The 14121-nt window shown below is 43.7% G+C and overlaps 1 pseudogene; it reads left to right on the top strand.

Annotated features, from left to right (window-relative positions):
* Nucleotides 1-239: 239 nt before the first annotated feature.
* Nucleotides 240-1023, top strand: LOC100972958 (dnaJ homolog subfamily C member 8-like; annotated as a pseudogene).
* Nucleotides 1024-14121: the final 13098 nt, after the last annotated feature.

The following is a 14121-nucleotide window of genomic DNA, read 5'->3' as shown; positions in this document are numbered from 1 at the left end:
AGGAGAGGGAAGGACAGTTGCTTCGAGGAATGCGGGTGAGTTTATGTGTGCACACACGCCCACACCCACACACACAGGCACCCACACACACGGAAAGTATTTATACATATTTCGTGTACACACACTTACACGTGTGTGTGTGTGTATATATATATATGCACGAAGGCATACACACTTCGTATGCATGAAAGATATTTACAGCAGAATTTTATAATCCCATAAAGTGGGGAAATTTGACAATGCAGGGGACAGAGGCAAGATATTGTCTGGAAATGGCAGCTTCAGGAGAGAGCAGGATCCCACGGCAGCACAGAGGAAGCATTTATGACCTTCGACAGTGAGGTGAAACAAACAGAGAAGAGAGACTTGGTTCTAACATCCAAAAATCGGATCGGAAGGCAGAACGTCCTGGTTCCTCTTACTTCAATTTGAACCCGTCTGAGGTTCTTCAGATAGATCCTGAAGTTACAGATGAGAATATAAAAAAGAGGCTTTAGCAGTTATCCATATTGGTGCATCCTGACAAAATTCGAGATGATGCTGACAGCACAAACGGCTTTTGAAGCTGTGGACAAAGCTTGCAAGTTGCTACTGGATCAGGAGCAAAAGAAGAGGGTCCTGGATGTAATTCAGGCAGGAAAGGAATACGTGGAACGCAGTGTGAAAGAGTGAAAAAAACAATTAAAGAAGGAAGGAGAACCTGCGAGTTTAGCAGAGGACGATTCTGAGCTGTTCAGACAAGCTGTATATACACAGACAATGAAACGCTTTGCTGAGCAGGAAATTAAAAGGAAAGAGAAAGAAGCCAAAGAGATGCATGAAAGGAAACGACAAAGGGAAGAAGACACTGAAGCTCAAGAAAAAGCCAAATGAGAAAGAGAGCGGCAGAAAAACTTTGAAGAAAGTTGCGATGGTCATGTGGACAGCTGGCGAAACTTCCAAGCCAATACAAAGGGGAAGAAAGAGAATAAAAATCAGACCTTCCTGAGACCACCAAAAGTAAAAATGGAGCCGTGTGAATGACCACCCAGGGTCACAGGCACAGAACCTTCGCCCTGCTCTCTCCCCTCCTGCTCTGAAGACTCATTCTTCCCTCCCACTTCCACCCCAACATAGAATAGTATTTGCTTTTTAGTCCTTTTTGTTTTCAATACAATCTAATATCGAACAGAGTAATTCTTTTGTGCACTGAAATGAGGGGCTTGGTTTAAACAAAAGATCTTTCCCTCTCCCTGCCCCGAGAACCTCCAGGATTGGAGGGTGCTGCCTCCTCTTCCCACAGCCTGTAACTTAATGTTCTTTTCTTCACTGAATTGTGATGGTTAGAAATTTCGTGGATAGCTGTGGAAATCATCCAATTAAACATATTGCTTAAAATGACATTGCTGTGACTTCAGAGACAAGCCTGGAAGGGGCACCTTAGGAAGCCGCTTTGCTTCAGTTACTCACTTCTGGGTGTGCTCCCTTCGAAGCCCCAGATGAGACAGGGAACACTGTGGGCACACAGAGCAGGCACCTGCTGCCCTGATGCCCTGTGGTGTTCGGCACGTGCCCTCCTGTCTACTGACCAATCAGCATGGCATGAGGCCCATGCCACCCAAACCTTTCACTTTCCAAAGAGCTAGCCATCCTCTACCTTGTACCATGGTGTCCTAGCCTGTCTGCATTTGTTAGTGGTAATATTCTTTATGTGTAATAATTTTTTATACCCTCCAAAAAAAACATATTGTCCAGTGGCCCCAAGAAAAAGGTAAATACCCTGTGTTGATGGCTTCATTCAGCCAAGAGAGCTACAGACTCCCTCAGCGCCCAGGATGCTGTCTGCGGTGCTGAAAGTGACTTTGCTTCCAGCCAGGATTACACTCATGAACCTGGAGGAGGTGCCTGAACACGCGATTTACAGTTTGGCATTTGACTATATCGGCCTAGATATTTACTTGGTATTTTGTCATCCATTAAATCATAAACATCACATTCTGTATTGGATCCCATCAGTACTGAGGAGGATGGCATCTGGAGGAAAGGGGGATGGGAGAGAGAGGAGGTTGGGTCTTTACACAGAGCCCAAAGCATGCCAGGCATGTTGCTAGTCAGTTCTCCTCAGTCATCTCAGATACCTCCATGGACACCCTGACAGGTGGGTCCCAGGATGGTCATTGTTCCAGTGTGGCTCAGGGAAGCTCAGAGCATGGGTATGCACAGCACATGACAATATTTGAACCCAGCTCCGCCTACTTGCCCTTATCCCCTTGTGTGACCTCAGTCACCATCTACAGGACATGTTTCTCCCATCCCCTTCCTCCACCCCCACTGCCTTGTTTCTCCCAAGGTCAGCAAGGAACAAGGCAGAGACAGGGGTCAGTCTGGCTGGCTGGAGGAACCCTGGGAAGGCTCAGGCTTCGTATGGATTGTGAGCCTCAGGGAAGTAGGTTTATTCAGGGTCTCACAGTCACCACAAAATAATCAGTTTTCATCGAGTGCAAGAGTGCTCAGCATAATTGGCCAATGGACTCACAACCACCTTCTGGGCCCCCACCTCCTGTGCACCGCGGCATCAACCTGCCCTCATCCCCGTTTGTCTTCAAAGCTGTCTGCCTTTGAAGGAGAGTGGGAGGCACTCCCTGCCTTCACCTACTTTAGCTCCTCCGCTTAATCCTCCACAGATGTGCCTGTAGCACACGACCTATACATCCAGCCCCACCTTGCACTGCTTCTTGATGGACCCAAACTAACTCAAACAGGAGGAGCTAACCTGCGATGGGGCTCCTGCACCAGAAGTGGCTGTCACCAAGGTCTCACCCAATGGCCTCCTCTCCTCTGTGTGTGTGTGTGTGTGTGTGTGTATGTGCACATGTGTATGCTCTGGTGCTCAGTTCTGATCATCAGCCCCTGGTGAACCCCCTTCTAGATGAGGATTTGATCAGCATTTTTTTTAGTGAGAGTGAGAGAGAGGGACTCACTCTGTTCCCCAGGCTGGAGTGCAGCGGCCCAATTACAGCTCACGACAGCCTCCACCTGCCAGGCCCAAGTGATCCTTCCACCTCAGCATCCCAAGTAGCTAGGACCACAGGTGTGAACCACTATGCCCAGCTAATTGTTTGCTTTGTAGAGATGGGGTCTCCCTGTGTTTCACAGGCTGGTCTCAAACTCCTAGCCTCAAGCAGTCCTTCTGCTTTGGCCTCTCAAAGTTCTGAGATTACAGTCATGAGCCACTGCTCCTGACCTGTTCAGCATCTTGACATCAATAACAGGGTGACTCTAAGGGGGAAAGTTCTCTTCACCCCCATCATCGTCTTACAACTTCCTCTTTCTCCTTCCCACAAAAATATTGCTAAAGGTCCCCTTCCTAGAGCTGGATCAGGCCTGTGTTACCTGGGCTGTCACCTGACCAGTTCCTTGAAGGCCGGTGGTGCCGTGCAGCTGGATAGAGAGGCGTGAGGCCCAGAGGCTCAGTGGAGGAGCTGTCCTGATCCAGCACTGGGCCCTGTGTGATGGTCTCTACCTGCCTGCAGCAGAGTGAACTGCAGTGGTCTCAGACGATTTTAAAGTAGTATTTTGATTCTTTGTGTTGATTGAACTCTCTGAAGTTGCCATTTTTGTGGATCAAGAACAGCTGACTGCCAGTGATTTCCTGTTTCACAGAGATGCCTTCCTTCAGAATCTTGCTGGGGCCATGAGTGGAGGAGACAGCATGGATTCAGTTGAGGATTCGGGCATTCTTGGGTCCCTGGCCCTAATAACAGCAAATATCATTCAAGCCAATCTCTTCCCAGACGGGCCTGCACAGATCCCACCCGGGAATTGCAATGAAGGTGGGGACTCAGCATGAACTCCAATTCCAATCACAAAAAGCCCAGCTGTTTTCCTAAACAAAAGGGCGTGGATGGGTCCCCTGAGAACCCTTTTCCCTGCACCAGGAGGCAGTGCCCAAAGTGACAACGTTAGCCTCAGTCTGGAGGATTGGAAGGGAGCAGGGAGGCCAAGTGGCATGGACCGAAAGCATCCCTGCACCACTCACCTGGGTACCAGCACTGCACACCCAGGCTTCAGGCCATTTTCTCTTCCTCCCAACACTCATGATCCCCACTCTTTCTTAAATTCCCAGTCTCGCTCCTCCCGCCACACAGCTGCCCAAACCAGAAACCTGAGGCTCTTTCTCCTCCATCATCCCCATGCCAACCCCTCACTAAATTCTGTCCCGTCTGCCTCTGAACTGCTTATGGAATTCAGTCCTTGGGCTCTAGCTCCCTGCTCCCACCATGGTGAGACCACCAGCCCCGCCTAGGTGATAGTGACAGCGCCTTTCCAGCCTCAGCACCCCACACAAAAGCCAGAGCAGTCTTTAAGTCACAAATCAGCTTCCGCTATAGCCTCATTTCAATGTCATCAGTGTTTCCCACCACTTTCAGGACAATGCCCCGTTGCAGATCTTGACCCAAGGCCCTTCCCCCACCCAGCCTCATCTCTCCCAGCTGCACCTGTGCCTGGAGAAGCCTCGCTCCCAGACACCCTCTGCTCTCTGCTACCTGTTGGCTTTGTCCCACTGTTGGCTCCTCTGCCCAGAGAGCCTTCACTCCCCTCACTTACTCAGGGTTGCTGCCCTCTCATCCTGGAGGCCCCCCATGAGCCATATCAGGCTCCCCTCTGCCAGGACTCCCACTCAACACAATCCAGGATCATGGTTTCTCTGGGAACGTGCTTCTTCCTTGAAGTCACTCAGAGGCCAGGGCTGCACTACACCTGCATTTCCAGGAGCTGTCCACGGGGACTGGACACAGCGGGACTCATGCAAATGAAGGTTGCTGTTGTCTCCACATCCCTTGGGGTCTCTAAGACCTTCCTCCCTGACTGTGGGTCCCAGGATGCAGAACCAGAGGAAACCTATGGGATGTGGGTGATTGAAAACGGGAGGTTGTACTTCCAGGGAAAAGGCACAGAAGAGGATGTAAGGAAAGGCAGAATGCCAGACTTCAGGCTCAGTGGGAAGGGGGATGTTTAGGGGCTGTGAATTCTCACCAGCAGCCCTGAAGTCTAGTCCCTCAGGGTGACGCTGGGGCCAAATATGTGGGCAGAAATGCTCACTACAGGGTTGGATTACATTCTTCAGTCTTCTTTTCTTGCATTGTATTTGGAATCAATCTCTTAATAGAGTGATAGAATATATCTATATCCATCTGTCTGTCTGTTTATACTTCTATCACCTATTTATATTATCTGTCTGTATCCATCTATCTATCCCACTATCTGCATGTATCTATTTGCCCGTATCTCTCTGTACGTATCTATCTGCCTGTATCTATGTATCTCTCTGGATTTATCTCTCTGTATGTATCTCTCTGCATGTATCTATTGCCACATATCTCTCTGCATTTATCTATCTGCATGCATCTATCTGCTTATAGCTCTCTGCATGTATCTCTCTGCATGTATCTATCTATATGTATCTATCTACTTATAGCTCTCTGCATGTATCTCTTTGCATGTATCTCTCTGCATTTATCTACTGTATCTGCATGTATCTCTCTGCATGTATCTCTCTGTGTGTATCTCTCTGCATGTATCTCTGTATGTATCTCTGCATGTATCTACTGTATCTGCATGTATCTCTCTGCATGTATCTATCTGCATGTATCTCTCTGTGTGTATCTCTCTGCATGTATCTACTGTATCTGCATGTATCTATCTGCATGTATCTACTGTATGTATCTATCTGCATGTATCTCTTTGCATGTATCTATCTGCATGTATCTCTCTGTATGTATCTATCTGCATGTATCTCTCTGCATGTAGCTATCTACATGTATCTACTGTATGTATCTATCTGCATGTATCTCTTTGCGTGTATCTATCTGCATGTATCTACTGTATGTATCTATCTGCATGTATCTCTCTGTATGTATCTATTTCTATCAATATGTGCATCTATCATCTCACCTACATAGAGAACAGAGTCTTGGAGTAGAAGGAACCACAGCTGGGATTCCTGTGATGACCCCACCCCATTTCCTGGCCCTGTGACTTTATTCAGCTTTGCATTCTAGAAAGAGTTTGGCCTGCATTTGGGCATAGAATCGATTCCTATGTCTGCTCTTGGTGGCCGTGAAACCTTCGACTGTCACATGAACTCTCTGTGCTTTGGTCCTTCATGTGTGAAGTGAGGGAGTGGTAACCAGTTTGGAGGCTGCAGTGAGGAGTCAGTGAAGCAGGGGTGAGAGTACCCTAGCCTCAAAGAGCCCCCGTTTGCCCTAATGTAAAACTGCATATCTAAGGGTGAGCTTGGGGCCCAGCTAGGCTGGGGTGAGACTGGAACCTAAGCTTTTTTAGGGCAGGGTCCACATCAGTGTAGTTCTCTGTCTAAAGCCTAGCACCTTGCCAGGCAAAGAGCAGGCATGCGTAAAGGTTGATTGAGTCTTCTTGGAAGGGCTGATTTATCTCTGCTCCGTCACATTTCTCAGAGGTGCGCCCCCCTGCATTCCTGAGCCCCAGCCCCCGACATTGGGGATCTGCCGATGGCCTTCTCTTCTAATTAGCTCCACATGTCAGCTTGCAAATTGGCAAAACTGTCAGAGAAGCAACAACAGAAAAAAAAGTTTTTAATTAGTGCTTCATAAAGATCAGGAAATGTGGTAAGGGAAAAATGCTTGAATCTGCATGTGGTTCTTTGAACTATAATTAGTATGTTGGGTTTAAAAGTGGTAAAAGCCCATTAGCTCCTGTACTGGCTGCTGAAAAGTTAGATGAAAAAGAGGAGTCTGGGGAAGACTGGTGAGGGTCAATGTTTTCAATTTAAGGAGATGCATTCTCCAGGCCTTAAATGCTTCAGGATTGTCCTTTTCTCTGCATGCACACCCACCCAGCACAGCTGCCTCGTAGTTGGGTGCTGCACTTAGTGATGAGGATACAGTGTCCATCTATGGGACGTTCACATCTGATGAAGGGACCAGGATTCTTCTTGCCACAGTTTCTGGACAGGCTGGGAGTAAGAGTTCAGGGCATGCTTGGGTACTTGGCGAGCTGAGAAGTGACCTGAGCCGGGTTCATCTCAGGCCCACGTGGAACCTCAAAAGGCCCCCTGACCCCTTTGGGCAACAGTTTCCTCCTTGGAAAGTTGGAAGAGGTCAATCAGGGCTGGGCTCTGTGAGTCTTTGAATTTCCTGATAATGAATCCTATTTAAGTAATGGGGAGGGGGGAAAGAAAGGGAACCCCCCGGCCAGGTGCGGTGGCTCACGCCTGTAATTTCAGCACTTTGGGAGGCCGAGGCGGGTGGATCACGAGGTCAGGAGATCGAGACCATCCTGACTAACACGGTGAAACCCCATCTGTACTAAAAATACAAAAAATTAGCCGGGTGTGGTGGCGGGCGCCTGTAGTCCCAGCTACTGGGGAGGCTGAGCCAGGAGAATGGTGTGAACCCAGGAGGCGGAGCTTGCAGTGAGTCGAGATCATGCCACTGCACTCCAGCCTGGGTGACAGAGTGAGACTCCATCTCAAAAAAAAAGGGAACCCCCCAAAAGTTCAGTTCACCTGAATTCATTGGCCCTGAACCTCATTTGTTCCTGAAAGGGCACCTGAAGTCCCACCTTCTCTCAGAATCCTTCCAAAGCTTCCCACCTGCAGGAATTTCCCTTCCTTAAGCTCCATGACATCATAATAGTAATTATAAGGATTAGAAACATGAAGAAGCCACGTTCTCTGTGCCTTCTAAGTCACAACTCACCTATTTCTCACTGCATTAGACTCATTTTATAGATGGAGAAACAGAGAAAGAATGTGAAGCCGCTTCTTGTGGCAGAACTTGAACTCAAACCCAAGCCTGACCCCAGAGCCCACTCTCTTAACTGACACCCAACACCACAATTTTCTTTTTTAGCAGGCTGACCATACACCAGGTGTTGAATTAGGTACATGAATTAGGTTGTCTATTAAACCTCAAACATTCCCGCAGTGAGGCTCAAAGATGCAACCACTGAAGTGGAGGAAGCTGAAATATCTTCCCGCTGTTTTGGGCTAGGAAACTGCCGAGCTGAGATCTGAACTCAGAACTCTCCTGGCAGTGGCTGCCTTCATGTGGCATCAACAGCACATGGTTCGAATTCCACTGCTGATCATTTCACAGCACTGTTTAGCACTTTAAGTAGAATACACATTCAGAGAAGTGCACGTATCATAAGGGAACAGACTTGATGAGATTTTACAGAGATTTTACTGAGTGAGGTCCGCTAGCTAACCATCAACTGGGTCAGGAAACAGAACATCACTGGCACCACAGAAGGCTCCCTTCCCTGCCTGTGACCACCTTCCAAAGGTCTCTGCTATTCTAACCCTGACACAGAGATGAGTTCCGCCTGACTGGAGTCGGGTACAATGCACTCCTGTGTGTCCGGCTCCCTTCTCTTTACATTGTGTTTGTGGATCATCCCTGCGGTTGCAGGGAACAGCACTCCGTTACTTTCATTTCTCTATTACCCCTCCCCCCGTATGACACCATGGAGATTTATCTCTCCATTCTACTGTTGAGGGACAATGTAATTGGTTCTAATTTTTTTTGCCTATTATGAGTAGAACTGCTATAAAGCTTCATACACACCTTTTGGTAAATAAACACATTTATGTTGGGTATATATCAATGAGCGAAATTAACAGGTCATAAATGCTGGCAGGCGTGGTGTTGGGAAACACGGGTGGCTGGATCTTCAGCATGGCTGTGTCAACTCACTCTTACCAGTGTATTGCCAGTTACTTCACATCTTTGTCAACACTTTGTACCTTCAATTTAAAAATTTAGCCATTCTGTGTAGTGATACTGTTTTGTAATTTTAATACGCATTTTCTGGATAACTCATGAGGGTCAGCACACTTGTATAGTAACCAATTCAATATCCTTATGGAGCGCTTGTATGAGCTATTTGCCAACTTTTTCTAAAAAATAATAATTGTGTGGTGGCTCACACCTGTAATCCCAGCACTTTAGGAGGCCGAGGAGGGCAGATCACTTGAGGTCAGGAGTTTGAGACCAGCCTGGCCAACATGGTGAAACCCTGTCTCTACTAAAAATACAAAAATTAGCCAGGTGTGATGTTGGGCACCTGTGATCCCAGCTACTTGGGAGGCTGAGGCAGGAGAATGGCTTGATCCCCAGAGGTGGAGGTTGCAGTGAGCCGAGATCACGCCATTGCACTCCAGCCTGGGTGACAGAGGGAGACTCCGTCTAAAAAAATAAATAAATAAAAATAAAAGTTTGTGTTTTCTCTATTAATTTTTGGGGGTTTCCTTTAAAACATATATTCTGGAGATGAGTCTTTTGATGGACATAAATGATCAATTCTGACAAAATCCCATGTTTTAACCTTTTCCTTCATGGTTAGCAACCACCTCAAGGTCATGCCCTATATTATGTCCTGGAGGCTTTATTGTTCTACCTTTCACTTTCAGGTCTAAAATCTATCTGGCCTGGTGCTTTGAGGTGGTTTTTAAGCTACTTTTAAATCATGTGAAATGAGGGTCAATTCATTTTTCCCATCTAGTTATTGGATTAGGTCAACATGATTTATTGGGAAGACTCGCCCCACCGTATTGGAGCGGCACTGCATCAAACATTCTGAGGATTTTCTTTGTGAAAGGATTTTTAACTACAAACTCAGTTTCTTTGTATAAGTTAAGGGGTATCCCAGACAGCTATTTCTTTTTGAGAGAACTTTGGTTATTTGTGTATTTAACCAATTTGTGAATTTTATCTAGTTTGTCAAATTTATTGGAATGAAGTTAATCATATTTCCCAAGTATCTTTTTAATATCTATATAATCTGTAGTGATGTCATCATTCTCATTTCTGATATTTATAATTTATATCTTCTCTCTTTCCTCCAGTCAGTCTGGTTAGAGGTTTACCAATTTTAATAACCTCAAAAAAAAAAAAAAAAAGCTTTTGGCTTCATTGATCTTCTTTCTTGTTTTTCTGTTCTCTATTCCATTGATTTCTTCTATTTTCTTTATTGTTTCCTCACTTTTGCTTAATTTCAGTTTAATTTTCTTTCCTTTTACTGGCTCTTTAAGGTTAAAGGAGAGAGCTTTGATGTGAAATCTTTGTTTTCATCTACTAGTGGTCTTCTGGGCTCTAAATCTCCTCCTATCTGCTGTTTGAGGGACATCTTTCAAGTTCTGATATGCTCTGTCTTCATTTCCATTCAGTTCGAAACACTTTCTAATTCCCCTTTGGATTTCTTCTTTAATGCATGGGTTATTTACAAGTATGTTATTCAGTTTTCAAACATTTGGGAACTTTCCAGAAATCTTTCTGCTACTGATTTCTAATTTCAGTCCCTCGTGGTTACAGAGCACACTGTGTGTGAGCCTTAGTCCGCCGTGTGCTGCTGCAATAAAATCCCTGAGACCAGGTAATTTGTAAAAACCAAAAACGTATCTTCTCACAGTTCTGGAGGCTGGGAAGTCTGAGATCAAGGTGCTAGCAGGTGCAGTTGCCTGGTGAGGGCTGCACCCTCCAGACAGGAAGGACACCGTGTCCGCACAGGAGGAAGGCGGAAGGGCTAGTGGAGGAAGCCTCGGGCAGAACGGCCTTCACCCCACCCACGGGAGGAGCCGCACGGCCGGATCACCTCTCAATATCATCACGCTGGCGAGACCTGCATTTTGGAGGGGACACACTCACGCCACAGCACATGACCTGAATCCTTTCAAACGTATTGAGATTTTGTTTTGATGACCCCGGATAGGGCCTGTCTTGGCAAATGTTTCACAGGTATGTGAAAAGGAAAACGTGCTTTATAAATAACTGTTAATCAGGTCAAGTCAATTCATGCTGCTGTTCAAGTCTTCTATGTCCTTACAGACTCTCCCTCTTTATTTTATCAATTAGGGAAAGATGGATGTTTCCATCTCGCTATTTTTGTGGATTTGTCCATTTTCCTTTTGTTTCTAACAGTTTTTGCTTCATGCATTGTGAACCTCTGTTATTAATCCATGAACATGTAGGATTGTCATGTCCTCTCGATGAGTTGACCCCTTTATCATTTTTGAAATGATCTTAAGATCTCTTGTAACACTCTCTGCTCTGAAATCTATTTTGTCTGAGTTTAATGTAGCAACTCCAGGTTTCTTTTGGTGAGTGCTAGCAAAATATACCATTTTCCATCATTCTACCTTTATTTGTGTCTTTATATCCAGAGTGGGCTTTTTGCAGGTAGCATAGAGTTTGGTCTTTTATTTTTTTTCTTCATCCAATTTGGAAATCCCTGTCTTCTAACTGAGGTATTGAGAACATTTAAATTTAAAATAATTATTAATAATACTTGGTTTCATGCTGCCTTCTCAGGTTTATCTTCTATTTGTCCTTTTTTCCTCTTTAATCGACATAGCAATGTCCATTTCTAGAAGTTCAATTTGGGTCTTTTCCTATCTTCTGTGTTATGATGTAATACGTCCAGTCTTCTCTGGGTTTTTTTTTTTAATATACAGAATATAGTTATAAGAGCAGCTTGAATGTCCTTGCGTTTTGCTGTTATGATCTGTGCCATCGTCTCTTGAATGCTTTTTTGTCGTCAACTTGGGTCAAACTTTCTGCTTCTTTGCATACCTGGTAAATTGATTGTATAACAAATGTTATAATTTTGTCTTGTTGGGTGCTGTATATTTTTGTGTTTCTGTAAATATATTTGAGGATACAGTCAAGTTACTTGGAAATAGTTTGATCCTTTTGGTTCTTCTTTCGAGTTTAGTTAGACTGAATCAGAGCCACAGTTACTGGAGGGATAATTATTCCCTTCTACTGAGGCAAGACCTTTCAACACCTGATGCCCCATGAATTGTGATGTGTTGAAGTTTAATTGTTGGGATAGAAAATATTCCTAATATTTCCTACCCTGCAGGAGCCTAGAAATTTAGAAATTTTTCCATAGCCTTGGCAATTTGAGGGTTTCCTCACCACATGCATATGCTATCATTTTACTTTAACATATGCTATGAATCCCATACAACATTGTTATTATTTTTGCTTTAAAGTGCTCATTTCTTAAAAAATGTTTTCATCATAAAATAATAAAATGCATACAGAGAATAAAATACAATAAATGTGTGGTTTACAAATTATTCTTAAGCAAACACCCTGGTAACTCCCATCAGTTTAAGAAACATGGTTTTGTCACCCACCCTGGGAACCATGTCCATCAGCCTTGCCTCAGTCAGGCCCCTCCACCTGCTCCACACCCCATAAGTAAACATAATCCTGATTTTTATAGTAATCGTATCTTTTTAAACAAAATAGTTTTATCATTCAAATGTGAATTCCTGGATGTTACAAATTAGTCTTGTCCAATTTTAAAATCTGACATGTCTTCTAAGCTTCTTTTATCCTGTAAACTCCCTTTCTACTTTTTTTCTTTTCTGTGCCATTATCTGTGGGGAAGTCTGGTTCCTTTGAGTCGTGGACTCTCCTGCAGTCTGGAATTTGCTGATAGCACTCTCAACATGCTCCTCTGTCCTTTATATTTTTTTGCAAATTGGCAGTGGGAACCAGAGACTGGGTCATGCTCCGGCTTAATCCCTTTGTAAAGATGCTATTTGGTGTTTGGCCAGAGAGTGGGAGGCACATAATTTTCAATTGTACCTCTTTTTGCCATGCGGAACAGCATCGATTTTTAATGCCCACATTTACTAATTCATTCAGAGTTGCAAGGCGTGATATTCTCATTCTGGTGACTTTTTGGCTTATTATTTGTCAATTGACATTTCAAGCATTTCAGGAAAAAGTCATCTTATTTACCCACATCTGTTCCATTTCCAGTGCCATCCCCTTTTTCCTTTCACTGAAGGAAATTTTTTGTTCCAGTGTGAAAGTCCTGGTGATGAATTCTCTCGGTTTTCATTTTTATGAAAATATCTTTATCTGACCCTCAATTTTGAAAGCATTTTGCTGGTTATAAAATTCTAGGTTCACATTTAAGACACCACTCCATTGTCTTCTGGCCTGAGGGTTTCTGATGAGAAATAAACTGCTACCTTTTTCTTTACCTTCTGCCTGTCTGTCCCTTCTTACCCCTCCAAATGGCTTTAGGATTTTCTCTTTAACTGGGATCTCTATCCATTTGACAAGGATGTGCCTAGCTGTTCTTTTCTTTGCATTTATTTTGCTTGATTTTATTGAATTTTCTGGAATAATAGATTGATGTTTTAATCACATTTAGAAAATTTTTAGCTAATATGTATTTAAATATTTTTTCTTCCATTCTGTCTTCTCCTTTTTGGATTTCTGATATATGTATATATATATGTATGTGTATATATATGTATATGTATATATGTATATGTATATATATGTATAAGTATATATGTATATGTATATATGTATATGTATATATGTATATGTATATATGTATATATGTATATGTATATATGTATATGTATATATGTGTATATATATACATATGTTACATTGCTTAATATTTCTACACAGGTGGCTAAGGCTATGTTTACTTATTTTCAGTCTTTTTTTTTCCTCTGTACTTCAGTTTATTCAAACTCTCATGCTCTGCCTTCAAGTTGAATGATCCTTTCTATTGCATGGATTTTGTTCTTCTCTTTTAGAATTTCCATAGCTCTCCAAAAATGTCCTACCACTTCACTCATTATATACATTTTACCCTATAAATACTTAACATAGTTATGGGTATTTTAATGTCATTTTCATCTAATTCCAACATCTATACCATGCCTGGGTCTTCTTCTATGAACCGTTTTTTCCTTTGACTTTGGATGACAGCTTACTGCCTCATTCCATGTCTAGTAATTTTTGTTTTTATAATGAACATTGTGGATGATAAGTTGTAGAATCTTGAAATTCTGTTATCTTCTCCAAAGAGTGTTAATTTTGTTCTAGATGGCAATTAAATTACTGGCATATCATCTTGGTCCTAAGGTCCTACCTGCTGTTAGAAAAATCTATTCAATTTTGCCCTCAGCCTTAGGGCCTCAGTACTAGTTTTAGGATGCAGTTCTGAATTCTTCTGGGGTTCCAGTGGAATGCCCGCAGTGTTTATCAAGGCCCTCTAACATGGTGAAACTTGAGCTCTAACCTGTTTCTGCAGCACTGTGCAGTTGCTGAATTCTCT

This window comes from Pan paniscus, chromosome 7 (assembly GCF_029289425.2).
Source record: "Pan paniscus chromosome 7, NHGRI_mPanPan1-v2.0_pri, whole genome shotgun sequence".
In the NCBI taxonomy this organism is placed as follows: Eukaryota; Metazoa; Chordata; class Mammalia; order Primates; family Hominidae; genus Pan; species Pan paniscus.
Note: the sequence above shows the minus strand (reverse complement) of the source record. Positions and strands in the feature narration are given on the sequence as shown.